We start from the raw sequence: 13,814 nt of genomic DNA, 5'->3' as shown, positions 1-13,814 counted from the left end.
ATCACGTTCGTTTCAGCAAGGCCACGTGATTGCTCACTCTCTCCAGCCAGACAATGCAAATGAGCCCTCCCTTTGTTGTATATAATCAACTGTGGCCAAAAAATAAACAAACATCTGGATACAAAACAAATGTCTGGCCATCAAAATCTCCATTTTCTCTAGCTGTATTACCTGGAACTTCAGGGTGTTTTTTTTTCTACATTCAGGCAAACCTAGTGATATCACAAGAATAGGAGAGGGCTTTCGGAAGTCGAGGACGGAATACACCAAGAAAAATGCAGCTCACATACCATTAGCCTTCTATTATCAATTATTTGGGAAGGAACAACAGCCACATAGAAAAGAATGTCACTCTCACATAATTCACTAAGAATGACTTTAACACAACTTATAATCAAATCTCATGCTTTAACATAATTTATAATCAAATCTCATGCTTCAGGGTTTCATCCTGCAACATGCCAGGATCAGAAAGGATATTTCACCCAAAAGATATCTGTATTTCTCTGTTCATTTACTGTACAGTTTTCTGCACCTGTGGTCTGGGATAGTCCTCCCATAAAGACTTCCTTGCAATCAGCAACCCTCACAGCTTCCCAAATCATGGCCCTGTTGGTTCCCCAACAGGTAAGAAGGAGGCAAATTACGACACCAGCTAGCCTGAAAAGCTGGAAGCTGGGAGCTACTGGCTCCAGGACCACTCTCGTGGCAAGACAGCACTACAACAGCCAAGGTGCGAAGGAGCAGCTCAGGCTTCCGAGCAACTTCCGAGCCAAACTGGTAGAAAACAAATAGGGTTTCCGATGGATATCTGCATGCAACTTGAACAAGATTTATCAAAAATTGACATGCTTCCAAGGAACAATTAAGTTTTAAAAAATTAGTATTTTCCAGTTAGATCATTATTGTCTGGAAGATTACCAGGTTTAGCTTTTCATCTCTTAACCTTCATTTCCTTCCAGTGCCTTACTGGACAGCCAGTTTCCCTGTGACTCCCTAAGCAAAATTCCAGATTTTTGAGATCTCACATGGGGAAACTGCACTTCCTTTTATACGCCCTGAGATTAAACATAGCTTGCCATTTTGCTTTGGGAACCAAGACTCTTATTTCCCTCTCACTTCTTAAACTTTGCTAATGGGATCTGCAGACCCATTCCTCCCTCCCTCCCAAGCGGACATTACACTCGGGAACCTGGCCATCTAGAGCTTGGAGGCAATTGCAGAAGTGGTCTTTGACTAGTGCTGGTTTTCCAAGAGTATATAATGTAGTATAATTGTCATTTTTGTACATCACGTTTGAAATCTAGCTCGGAGCAATACGGTGATAATTGGCTCCCATTCTATGCACTTTTTTTTTTTTACCTTTGGAAGTCATAACTAGTATGTCTCCCCCTGAGTAATAACCATTCCGCTTCTTTGAATATATTATGGCTTCATTTTCATTTTTAAGCCACTCTTTGTCAGCTCTTGGCTATCAGCCCTCATTTCAACTATTCAGAGATACGAATCAGTTTCTTTCATCACCTCCACAGTGTTTGTTCTAGAAGCCACTACTGTTACTGTTCAGAAACCTGCTTTAAAAGATTTTTTTTTTCACTTGTAAGAAATAAACTTTCTGATGGCTGCCACCAAGTCTAAGAGTGCAAAATTAAAGTGAAAAGAGTAAAGAAAATAGTGAAAAGAGGAAGAACAGTATATAGCATAGCGTTCACAATCACGATACAACATAATGAGGTTTATTATAAGAGCCCATAGGTAGAACATGAGTTTTCTTATAGTAGTGCAATTTTAGAAATATCCTGTCTTTCATAAAATTCATTTTTAAAACTGAAGTATCATCCAGCTGGAATCCTTGTGCAAGACTTAGCCAACATCACGCCTGACTAGGCAGGATAGAAAGCCAACTCTAATGTGCTTTTTCTCTACCATTCACTTTTATTTTTCCATGCTTCTGCCCTCTCCACTACAACAGTTCTACTGACTGAAAGAAAGTATGAGACACTACTACCAGCTATCATTAAAAAATCCAGGAGGAATGACAACAAACAAATAACTATTTAGTTGTATCTCTCATGTGGAAAAGAAAGCTATCATGTAGTATTACTTTTCTAATACCAGATGCCCAACATGAAAGAAAGATGAAAAAGTGGCTGCCCTTCATGCTATCCTTCTTTTAAGTGCTACAAAACAACTAGTACTACCAATGCATTGACTAACTGCTTATTAACAACAAACCACAACTCAAAGTACTGACTCTTTACGCAAAACAGCCAAGAGCAAAAGTGATCCACAGACTCTTTTCAAAGTCTTAGATTCTTTAATCATCTTAACACAGAGGGCCGCTCACTTGCAAACCCCCCTGTTCCTAGGATTACACAATTAGAAGTGTGATCTTATTTATATTAAACATACTAAACAGATAATAAAAAATCACCAAAACATTTAATTCCAAGATTACAGTGAGGGGCAAACCAACACCTCTTGAAATACAGATTTGTGTCACTTTACAAAAGAACTCTAGAATTTTTGGCTATCGTATCAAGACAAATTTTAGAGTGTGAACACTGATAAGCTCAGTTACATGATCTGCAATCCACTTTATCAAAACCCAAGAACAAATTTATCTGCATTTTCCAAAATCTTGTGTTTTGAAAGGTAGGGTGCTCAAGCCTCTACTGTTAGGGTAGAAGGAATAAAAAAAAAAGGCTGCCCTTCCTCATTTTCCGCTCAACAGCCAACTAGGTTTTCAATGCAATTGACATCTTTTTTTAGTCTTTGAACAATAAATTTATTTTCTCAGGTTTCTACAATCTGTATGGCAACTTCCTCTGCTCTAAAAATGGAACCATTAGAGCTGGAAAAGGAACAATTTTCCAGTTCCATTAAAATGTTCAGGCTTCAAATGCTTCCTTTCTGCATCAGGATAAAAGAGTTTCTTGCAGAGTTTCCAGGTAAGCAGCAGCAGAGGGTCCCCAGAATAACTCTGTGCTGAAGACACCCACTAAGTGTCTATCCGGATATTCTCCCAGAGAATGCCCCAGTAAACATACTTATTACCATTATCAAGTTGGGAAGACAAACCAGGAGGATTCAAGGTTTGCTGAACTTCAGACATATATCCAAATGGCTGCAGGCTTCTCCAAATGCCTACTAGTAATTTGCTAAGATTTAATTTATTTAAAAAAATCTGCATGAATTCACACATTTTCACGAATGCCTCTATGTTTGTTTCTAGCAGTGTAAAGCAATGGAGTTGTTAAGGCAAGCTGAGTACCTGTTGCACTGAGCTAAGGCTTCTTCTTGGTGGGAGATGTTTTCAGAGCAGCAATGCTATTTCATTTCACTTTTGCATTTTAACCTTTTTATTTGCATAGATGTTACTGTACTGTGAACACGAGGTATTAGGGGTCTAAAACTGAGGAAATCCTATGACGTGCAGACCTGAGGTTTGCTATTTCCACAGTGTTGTAAAACGTATATTGCAGAATTGTTCCCAGCCTATAAAAACACTTCTGCATATCTCCGGAGAAAACCGATAACACTGCACTTTATCTAGAGGACTGAGAACTTTTGAAGTGAAAAAATAGAGCACAGATCAAAGAAACAGCAGAGAAAGCAGACAGCAAAAAAGATTCAAATGTAGAAAGGGAGTTTGAAAGCCGTCTGAGAGACTGTAGGAGAAAAATAGAAGCATTGATCCTATATATTGGACAATCTAACATAAAGTAGGTTAATATAAAAATGATGGAGACGCTACATATAGCATAAGATTGATATTAATAAAGAGAAATTCACATCTAAAATACTCACCAAAACTCTCATTAATTACCACTCGCTACTAATCATATCTTGCCAGCAAATGTTCTGCATCTCACAAGGCTAAGAGTTTTGAATTCTGTATTGCAGAGCCCAGCAAAGCTGGGATGATAGACAGCTGAACTTAAAATGTTGTAGCATCTCACCAAAAATATACTTTCCTACCTCTGTAAAATCATGAGCAGTTTGGTGGGCAAAATTATTTCACTGTAACATTTTAATTAGTGTATTTCTTCTAAAGCTTTCTGACAGATGCGAATTTTAGGGAGCGATTTGGATAGGAGTGGAGTATTTGGCAAATAGATATTGCATCTAATGAGTTTGGAGTCTAACACACGTGTGTTTGCAATGGGACATAGGCTCCCAAACCACACTGCAAAATTTAAAAGCAGTGGAGAGAAATCTGATGTTATTATTTTTAAGACATCCCCACTTTTAAAAACTTATTTTAATTTCCAAAAATCAACAACTATTTACGCGCAATTCAGGCATGTAATTTTTAAAATTAGAGTATTAATTTGCATATACTTTCTATCTAAGACACTTTGTCACTGAGATAAGTGTATACTAATTGGCTAGATTTTATTAATTTGGCATTTATTTGAAAAATAAGAGTTCTAACAGAATTAGTTACAACAAAATGACACACCAATTCTGCTGTCATTCTGCGTAGAGTTTGGAGATCTTTTCAGATAGTGATTACCTAAGAAATCAGGCATAATCTACCTGATACTGTTCAAAACTGGAATAGGAGAAGGCCAGGCAACTTGCTCTGTCATCAACAGGTACTTAGGAAGGGAATCTCTAGACAGTTCTTTCACGTTTCCTATCGGTTTTTGATTATTTTAAGTTTCAAATGCTCTTACAGTCCTATATTTCAAGGGGGCACTGAGCGTACCTGGGGGAGTAACTGCTGGAGGTTCACTGGGGATATGGGTGGAGTAGATAGAGTGAAACCCCTTAGGGTACATAGTTCAGCTCTGCTCTGTCCCTAAGCCTCTCACCTCTGCTTGGCTCCCGGCTCCAGTCCCACCAGAGCCCAAGCTGCCTTGCAGCTCTCTTCCCCCACCCAGCTCAGAGTGCATGCTGTTGGAAGGACACGGCTGGCTAAGGGATGAGACTGTGGACGAGGAAAGGGTGCCCATCCTGAGCCTCCCAGGAACTACCCCAGCCTCAGCCCCACTGCCACCTCCTCCCAAGCGCTTCACCTGCTTCACTGCATAAGTTTTTCTCAAATTGGATATAAGGGAAAAGCAGAACGTGGTATACACCCTCAGGCAGGAAAAGATGTGAAAAAAACTGAGGAACGCTGTTCTAGCTGCTGTCACTCTCTCTCTGCCTTGTGGTAGAGGTTCTTGGCTGCTATTTTTACTACAGCTATATGTTTTTACTACAGCTACGGTAGCTATAACTGGATATGACGTTGCCTAAACACCCATGCATTGACTTTTGTTTTTGTGTCTACTTCCCATAAAATACCTCCTCTTCTTCTTGTGGTCAGCCCAAGGCTTCTTCAATTGTCTGGACATTGAATCCAACGTGATGCCTCTCAGTTTTACCTATGCAGACCAGGTCCTGAAGGGCAAACAAGAATACAGACAACGGCTATGTTAGAAGCACAAAAGAAGTAATAGAGATTCCAATCAACAGGTAAAGCAAACATATACTTGGAATCCATTTTTGCAAAAATAGGAGCTACAAATATAGGCAAATATTGCAAATTCATTTCTCATACACTTGAACGCGTTGCCAGTATTTATTTATTTTAATGAAAATTTGAGCCAGATAATTTGACACATTCCCACTCCACATGTTTTCTATATGCATGTCTTCTTTTCTTTCTATTTTTCCTCCTTTTTCTCCTCTCCCTATAGACTCACCAAGGTATGACAGGAATATGGAAAAACTGGCATAAGCGTTTAACTTTGAAACACCAAGAGTGAATGGATTTGTAATTTTACTGTTAGTTTGTCAAGAGCTGAACATACAGTGATACAAAGTTGAAAAGATGGGTGTGAAGAGCAGCTCTGCTCTCTCCACTAAGAAGTGTGCAGATTTCTTGGAGTATTAAAATATCCTTTCAACAGTGCCCTATTCAGATGTCTGATTTTTTATTTTAATAAACAATTTAAATCCACTTCCCGTTTCTCACATCCACAGGCCTGGGGGCGCTCTTCACAAAATAGGATTTTTCAGCTGTCACTTGGCAGCTGGATGTGAGCTTGACAACTGGGAACTCAACTGCTCTGTTACCTGCTGTTATTGCCACAGGAACAGTTGTCAGATTACAAAAGCTAAGTGATTTTTAAAAATAATTATTTCCAAACTGTTTTCAGCAGGCTCATACCTGTTGCCAAGGAAACAGTAATAGAGAAAAGAGGTGCAGGGAAGTTGGATTCCCCCCAATTGCTCGTTACGGCTCTGGACAAGAGACAAAGTGAAAGTGCAGCGTCTAAAGGTCCGTATTCCTTCCCAGCCTGTTCCTTGCGCAGATCCATTCTCTTCAAAAAACAAGTCACCCAAGCAATATAAGGGGAGATATAATTTGGCCCAGGTACTCTAGGACCCTTTGAGTATACCAGTTCCTATCACATAAGAAACAAAAATTGAAAAAATGTGTCCTCCCTATTTTTTGCACCTTAATAGGAATGAATAATATTTTTTTTACTCACACAGTCACCACCACCAATGGAGCTAAACTGCCTCCTTCCTATTTTAAGCTGGACTTCCATCCCAGTTTGCACTAATGAATTTTCAGGTACACAATAACACAGGCAATCTAACATCTCCAGCACAAAGATCTTTAGGTGAGAGTAACTTTAAAAATGCTGTGTAATGCAGTAGACTGGATAAATGTGCAGAGACAGAATGTCTGATATAAATAGGCATGAGAAAACATCATGGGCATGTGTGTAGGAAGACATTATGTGAACAGACAACTGTTCATTGGTGTTTAGGTGCAGCAGAGGGCGGAGGAAGTGCCCCACTGAGAAGCACTCCCATCCAGACTGAGCAAGCTGCTGGGGAAACCAAATGGGTTTGTTACAGAACGGAAGTGTTCATCAGAGCTTTACTGTCATGTTGGGCTATGCTACCGACACTTCCTACAACACTGCCCATGCCTTGTACACCATCACCTTCATTCACTGTGGCTATTTTCTCTGGTTAGCAGTAAATCCTTATGAAGTTAGCTGTAAGGCCATCTTCTTCCCAACAAGGCTCAAAGAGAATTTGCCTTGGCTGGAGACTTCTCCTTGCATAGCTTACTCTGACTCTGTTGGAAACTCTGCATGTCACCAGCTGCCTCCTTTCATTGTGCCCATTTTGTATCATTCAGTTCTGCACAAGCCAGCAACTGAATTAACCAAATGCAACCAAGGAGTGTCCAGGCTAGCAAAAAGGATGAGAACTGTCACAATCACCAGGGAATGAAAAAGAGGCAAGACGCAAAAGATGCAGTTACCTGAGTACCAATTAACAGTCTGGAGTCAGACCCTTACCTGAGATTCAGATGCCAACCCTGGAATAGTTTCTGCCAAGCACCACCAATTCAATATCAAAGGCTTTAATAAATTTAAATACTCATTAAGTAAATCTTAAAATATTTTAAATTCTATGTGACAGTAATTATTCTGGTCTTTTGATCATGACCTTTTATTTGTGTCCCTGTATTTCCATAAAGCCCCAAGAGATGTGTACCTACAGTTTCAGTGTTCAGTTACCACCGTGTTGAGTTCGAATGCTGATACGAGAGGCAAAAATCACCAGGCTCATGAGTGATGGCTGTTTTCTTTAATGCGTGTTATTTTTTTGATGAGCTAGCACTGCAAAGTGATTGGATTTAAAAAAATCCAATAGGCACTTAAAGATATAACTCAATGTCTGATAGACCTAAAACTAACCTTTGCTACCAGTTGCCACCTGAATAACATATAGTCCATACATTATGCTTTCGTTCTGCTCTGGTCATAAGGACAGACAGATATAGAAACATACAGACCATGAAGCATGATCTCCAAACGCTGCTGAGTCCTTACTCAGTGCTCATTATTTATGTCAGAGGGAATACAGTAAAATGATTCAAAGCTAAGAAGTAACTATGACTTAATAGGTCACCATCTATCAGCTTCAATAGATGACTGAATGTTTGTGAGCTTGTCCCCGTTATAAAGTTATATAGATTAGCTTAAATAACCTTCACAACAGATCAGAGCACCTACTCGTACGTGCTCTGAGCATGTGATCTATAGTGAGCGTGTTGCTGCATGTGGGGAGCGGGCAGACAGCAAATTGCTGGGAACTCATTTGCTTTGGCTCGCGTCTCCCCACCCTGTACTGCACACTGGCAACACGGCAGAGAATAGGTGGAAGAACGAAGGCCCAGCTGTGCACACTTCGGGCAAGACACCAAGACACTTACTAGTCAGGGAGAGACTTCTGATACCTGGCGTGTTTCCATTCTGATTTAAATCAATGAGAGTTGCATTCAGGCTATACTAAGTACCTGAGAAAGCTCACTCTGAGTTTCTTTTTGGGATACCCAGCAGAGAAGTAAGCATATTTTCTCTCATTTTTTCCTCGATATTCAGGATTTAAAAAGGTACATAGAAACCCCCCTGTCTTTTCAACATGGATTACAGCGTGCACTTCACAGACTTTTGCTGTGACACTTTCATGCAGCCTGCCAAATGTTTTAAACGGTCACTGAGTTTGTGAACTCAGGTTCAACTAATTAAAGTGAATGGAGAATTTTGAAGCTGTGAAAAACAAAGCACATCAATAAAACATAAAGCCTCGTAGGTTAGTTCAGAAGTCAGCAAGTCTGTCTTCCAGCCATTGAAAAATGACAAGGATGAGGAATGCCATACAGCAATGGGAACTTGTAGCAATAGCAAGAAGAAAGGTCCACTCACCCCCACATTCACTGGAGAACAGAGAGAGATATCCAGCTTGTCTTCTGCTGCTGAATAATAAAGGCTAAAAGTGTACTGAAAATAGGTATTTCTGAGGTCTCATCTCTTTCCTATGCCTTCTGCACCCAGTAGCCAAGAGTTTGGCCCTGTAAGCCGAGCACTGGGATGGTGTACAGCACGCTGGGGTTCTGCTCTTCATTTCACTCCATGTGCTGAGTAACACTGGAAAAGCTACTGCCTCTCTTCAAGATTTACTTCCCCTGTGAATTATAATGATCCTTGTAGAGTGAGATTAACTGATGGGAAGTAAATTCTACGTTCTGTTATTATCTCAATATGCAATGAAAGAAATTAGTCATCTCAATGAGGGGAAAACTTCTCTTGCAGATTGTTGGGGTGTGTATCCAATTGCCTTTACAATTTCCAACTGCATGCTTGGGGGGGCAGGAACTTTCATGCAGCTCACAATCTGAACACAACAAATAAGAATTAGAAATGGAACAGGCTATCTTATCACTTATTTCTCCAGCACTGCTACTGAATAGAAAGAGATGGAGGACCAGTTCTTGTCTGCTCTGTAACAACTGCTCTCAAACTCCACCTGAATCGCTGTCTGTGTGGGGGCGTGCATATGTACATCTGTCTGTCACATAGATGGACTGCAGTCTTACACCGTCTTGCTGCAAAGTATGCTAGTGGATGCTCTTAGCATGGACAATTGCACCTGGCTTCCTTTTCAGCACTTTATTGGCTGTGCAATTGGATTGCCCATCTTTACAGCGTCTTCTCTTCTAACACAAGCTTCTCTCCCCTGTGAAGTACTTCGTATTGCTATTTCTACTCTGGTAGTTTCTCCAGGTTCTAACAGAGAAAGGTTCTTGTTCTTTAGATACTGCACAGGCAGCAAAAGCATTCTCTGGCCAGAAGGCGCTCCCAATCAAGAAAGACAAAACAGACAACACACGCAAACTAGAAGAAGAAACCTTCTTAATCAGAATTGCTCCTTAGCTTTCTACTTATGGCCTCCTCAAACCCCATGTTCACTCAGGTATCTACTTTGTATGACCTTGGGCATGATTATGTCAAACATAATCCCTTGATAGAAAAGAGTCAGTGCCAGTGCATCCACACAGCAAAATGCAGCACCTTAGGGCAACACTGGCTTAGGACCCACCGCTGTAGAGTGAAGCTCCGGCGAAGGCTAACTAGCACAAGTGCTCTCTGTCGACACAGGGCAACGCTCTCTGCTTCCAGCCCCGTCCCATCAGCAGCAGCTCAGAGCTCTCTGCCCTCTGCATTGTTTTTAGTATAATCACAGCCAAAGGTCAGTGCAATTCACCCATTTACTAACCTGTAATCTCACATAAACGATCAATCACAATTACTAACCAAAACACTTGAAGTTTAAATTTCGGATATTGGAAAGAAATAGGAAAAAAATTGCTCATAATAAATCTGAAAAAAGAAAAGGAGAGCAAAAGAAAGGGAGATACAACAACAATTTTTTAAAAATGCTAATTTTGTAAAGTTATCTAGAAGAGATTTGACAAAAATCCTAATGTAATTGGATATTATCAGAAAAAAGAAGCCATGCTTTTAGAGAAAATGTTGTGTTGTTAATGATATGCTTGGCTCTATTTAGCAGCCTGTGAGGCAGTTACTTGTTCTTTGTTTATGGTAGGTTACGCATTGATTCATCAGGAAGGGTTACTATCTGTTAGGAAAGCATCCTAGATAGCATCCTAGACTATCAGGAGGGAGAAATACAAGGTTATCTATATACACATTGGATTTCTTAAGAGAAAGCCTTTTTACCTTGCTGCAAAATTAAGTCTGCAGCATGGGGTGGAAAAGGCACGACACGTGCCTTGAAACCTGAACGGGGAAACTGCAGGGAGCTCCTGCGGGCCAAGGTAGTCAGCAAAGGCTTGGTGCCTCAGCCCTCCCTCTGCAAGGTGATGGCTCTCTTTGCAAAGTGATGATAGCAACACTTTGTAATATGACTTTTTGTAAAATGTCCTAGACACACCAATGAAAAATAGCTTTCATATTTTACCCAGTAAACAGTATACATTTGTTGAAAAGAGACAGGTAAAATTGTTGCTGTTTTATTGCAAACAAACTGATGCTGTTTTACTGGATTTACCTGTTGCTTTCTCTCTGCTGTTATTATCAGCTGTTTCCTATTTCTACAGTATGAAGCAGATGAACACAAAACAGCATTAAACTTTATCCTTAGGCCTTAATGGGCATTTCTTGGAAGTTCCCTTGTTGTAGGTGGCCTGCTTTGCTGAAGGAACACTTCACCGAAAAGATCTTGCACTTACTGAGCTGGGGAATTTTCCCACATCACCAGTTACTAAAAACGCAATTCTGTTTTGTTGCTTTGCGACAGAAACAAAGCAACACAAGGCCAGATACAGCAGAGCCAGATGACACGGGAGAATGGATGGCCTCAAACTGTGGCATCCAGCCAGGCTGCTCCAAGTACTCAGAGTCAGGCTGGCAGCTTGAAGCATCCAGCCAGTATTAGGCCATTATTCTGGCAAATCTAAATGTTTGCCCTTAGCAGCCAGCAGCATCAAAAATTTCAATAGGAAATAAATCCTTCTTCCTTGAACCAGCTAGTAAATTGTCCTTCTTTAGGCTGAAAATCCCACTTCTAACTTCAGCCCAAGACAACTGTGGCTTGATTTCCACACTTAATCTTGTACAACTGTACATATTACCGATCAAAGGATTCTTAAATCCTTTCCAAAATCCTACCATATATGTTTCCAAGGGGAAAGTTCCACACTGAACTTTCCACATCAAAAACCCCCCTCATTTATTCTGGCAGCAAAAAGTCTTGACTAACCCTAGCCTGGTATGCAGAAAGAGGGATTTTTAGGCCTTCCTTTAATATTGGTCATCTTTCTTTTAATATCGATCATCTTTCAGATATCAGGATCCTGGAATATGGGTTTCAGTGAAGTGTTTGTCATGGCCTCTGTCTACATCTTGAGGAAATCACAGTGCATATGGCCGTTCCCCATGTGGACAATCGTAAGGCTGAGTAAGCACAGGCAATTCACTTCCCTTAAAAAAAAAAAAAAAAGAAAGAAAGAAAGTCTCTCATACAGGCACTCTTAGTCCTGGTGAGACTACAGGAATGTCCAAGCTGGAAACTGGTGTAGAGTGGTTAATGCAATCTAAACTTACAGCCTATCATACTGAATACAACTTCCCAGCCAGAGACAAAACACCAGAGGTTGTAGTCAATCACCATGTATCAGAGCAACTTAAAACAAAGAATAGCATGAAAAGGAAGAATAGTGAGCATTTTCCACCATCTCTCCCAGTACAAGGATTATGGAACATCGACTACAACAGTCTTAAAACAAACAGAAGGAGGTTCTTTTTCACCCAACCTGAGGATAAACTGTGGAACTCCTTGCCGCAGGACTTGGTTGATTTTAAGAATTTACATTGTTCAAGAAAGCTTCAGATAAATTAACGGAAGAAATAACAATCAAAGTTTATTAAATGCAAGATGCTGTCAGTAGCTAAGGCAGTCCTGAGCACCATCTGATACAAGAAACTGGGAGAGTGCACCAGTGAACTATTACTATATCCTTGTTATTACACTCTTTTGTACGAATCCACTGGCCTAGTAGAGGATCTGATGTGCTACTTCTGCCTTTGCCCGGGGCCAGCATGGGTTCTCAGGGATATCCACTGTGCCTTACAGAAGTGATTCCTAAGGACAGACTGTGAAGCTGTAATAAGTGATCTCTTAACATGGGCTCGTTCACAGGTCGCACGTGCAAAGCTACCCTTCTTGCTAAGATACATCCTCCGTATTTCATGCAGAACTGTGGCTTCTCCCTTGATGAGTGACCCAATAAACCAGATACGCTCCCGGTGTGTAAAAAACCCTACATCAAGTTCTGCTGCTATATAGTCATTCGCACACCCCCCCACACAAGCAAACACAGCTTGAAGGCACTGTCACTGCTCTTTTGGACTGTTTAACCCTCTTTTCCTTTAATTACTGTGGCCAGATTCATCCCTGACTGGTGTTAGCACAGTTATACTGAATCACTTTTGCTCAAAACTCCCTCCTTAAAAGCTGAGGAAATAGCACCGGAACAGCAGCTCGCAATATTTAAAAGACCATTTCCACAGCAGCTAATTCCTCAAGCTAATGAGAAATATGGGTCAGGATACATCTAACTAGCAGGATCTAGGCTCTGAAGCTAAACAGCGACTCATATCTGAAAATGAGGATCTAAAAGTTCCGATTTTCTCTCAGCATGCCGAGGTCTGATTTTATCCTGGATAACTCCTAAACAACTTGTACAGAGTAAAGAAGATTAGATTTTAAACTCTAATATCTCATTTTCAACTAGTGGTGCAATTTTCTGGCTTGGGTGCTTTAAATTCCCCTCTAAGGTATTGCCTAATATTGGATCACCTACTGTGATAAATTATGGCTTATGATTTTCCATCTGGTTGTGAGGCCTTTGATTACTGCACTGCAACTAAAAAGACGTCATGAAGGTCATTGGGAAACCTGCCCCAGTGAGTGTCAGTCTGGGACTGGACTTCTTGACATCCTCAAGCAGGAGGGCCCCGAAGAACTGAATCTGCAGATTTTGTATGCAGCACCATCTCAGTTACACAGACTACACAATGAAACCTGGTCAATCTAATCTATACACACATACATACATGCAGGTACACACACACACATACACACACATATGTGGATGCATTGCCATCTGTTCCTCTTATGAAATATTCATCTGAAAGTCAATATATTGTCTGAGATACAGATATGTCTTTTAATTTTTAGGGAGCCAGGATCAGATTTTTTCAATTAAATTCTGCAAAACCACATATTTAAATTTTAAATTTCCTCTGCTAGGACAGATTTTTGTGCTTTCAGTTTTGGTTTTCTTTTCCCCCTAAACTGCTAGATTCTTTTTTGCAGTTTAGATCACAGGATAATGAGTTTAATTCCTCACGATTCCGTTAGTTAGAACTTGCAGTCCACACGCTCAGAAATGTTTGAATCTCTCCCATTGCTTGTCTAGTGTGTGT

General features: G+C 40.4%; 1 protein-coding gene across 1 annotated transcript in view; it reads right to left on the bottom strand.

Annotated features, from left to right (window-relative positions):
- CLSTN2 (calsyntenin 2) overlaps window positions 1-13,814 on the bottom strand; it is a 595,520-nt gene that overhangs the window by 441,995 nt on the left and 139,711 nt on the right. Inside the window, exon 2 of the mRNA XM_068954006.1 lies at window positions 5,296-5,391. The gene's annotated coding sequence lies outside the window, so the exon portion shown is untranslated. The remainder of the gene's footprint in view (window positions 1-5,295; window positions 5,392-13,814) is intronic.

The sequence above is a fragment of the Struthio camelus genome, chromosome 9 (assembly GCF_040807025.1).
Source record: "Struthio camelus isolate bStrCam1 chromosome 9, bStrCam1.hap1, whole genome shotgun sequence".
NCBI lineage: Eukaryota > Metazoa > Chordata > Aves > Struthioniformes > Struthionidae > Struthio > Struthio camelus.
Note: the sequence above shows the minus strand (reverse complement) of the source record. Positions and strands in the feature narration are given on the sequence as shown.